This window comes from Arachis duranensis, chromosome 6, assembly GCF_000817695.3.
Source record: "Arachis duranensis cultivar V14167 chromosome 6, aradu.V14167.gnm2.J7QH, whole genome shotgun sequence".
NCBI classification, from domain to species: domain Eukaryota; kingdom Viridiplantae; phylum Streptophyta; class Magnoliopsida; order Fabales; family Fabaceae; genus Arachis; species Arachis duranensis.
Genome location: NC_029777.3, coordinates 35,708,189 through 35,708,933, shown reverse-complemented (window position 1 = coordinate 35,708,933; position 745 = coordinate 35,708,189). Strand labels below are relative to the sequence as shown.

The following is a 745-nucleotide window of genomic DNA, read 5'->3' as shown; positions in this document are numbered from 1 at the left end:
ATGGCTGCTGCAACTTGGTTTTCCTCCACCTTCTTAGTAAGATTTGCTAGCTGCTTGGTGATCATCTTATTTTGAACTAGCAATGCATCCATGTGGTTCAGCTCCATTACTCCTCTAGTGTTACTTCTTTCGGAGGCATAGAAGTAGTCATTCTCAGCAACTGTTTCAATGACATCTATGGCTTCTTCAATGGTTTTCTTCTTGTTTAGAGAGCCTCCTGATGAATGATCTATGGCCTTCTTTAACTCATAGGAAAGACCTTCATAGAAAATGTGAAGTTGAACCCATTCATTGAACATATCTGGTGGCCATCTTCTTATTAAGTCCTTGAACCTCTCCCATGCTTCATAGAGAGTCTCACCATCTTGTTGCCTGAAAGTCTGAACCTCAGCTCTCAGCCTGTTGATTCTTTGAGGAGGATAGAATCGTGCCAAAAATTTGTTCACCATATCTTCCCAATTTGTTAAGCTCTCCTTTGGGAAGGATTCAAGCCATTTGGATGCCTTGTCCCTGAGTGAAAAAGGGAACAAGAGCAGCTTATAGACATCCAAGTGGACTCCATTAGACTTCACAGTGTCACAAATTCTCAGGAAGGTGGTTAGGTGTTAATTGGAGTCTTCTTGAGCACTTCCTCCAAATGAACAATTGTTCTGAACAAGGATGATGAGCTGGGGATTTAGTTTAAAGTTGTTGGCATGTATGGTGGGCTTCTGAATGCTACTTCCACAGTTTTCTGGATTAGGAT

General features: G+C 41.6%; 1 non-coding gene across 1 annotated transcript; it reads left to right on the top strand.

The window, feature by feature from the left end:
• Positions 1-294: 294 nt before the first annotated feature.
• Positions 295-401, top strand: LOC127740269 (small nucleolar RNA R71). Its single transcript, XR_008000949.1, has one exon. It is a non-coding gene; the product is annotated as a small nucleolar RNA R71 (small nucleolar RNA).
• The last annotated feature ends 344 nt before the right edge of the window (positions 402-745 follow it).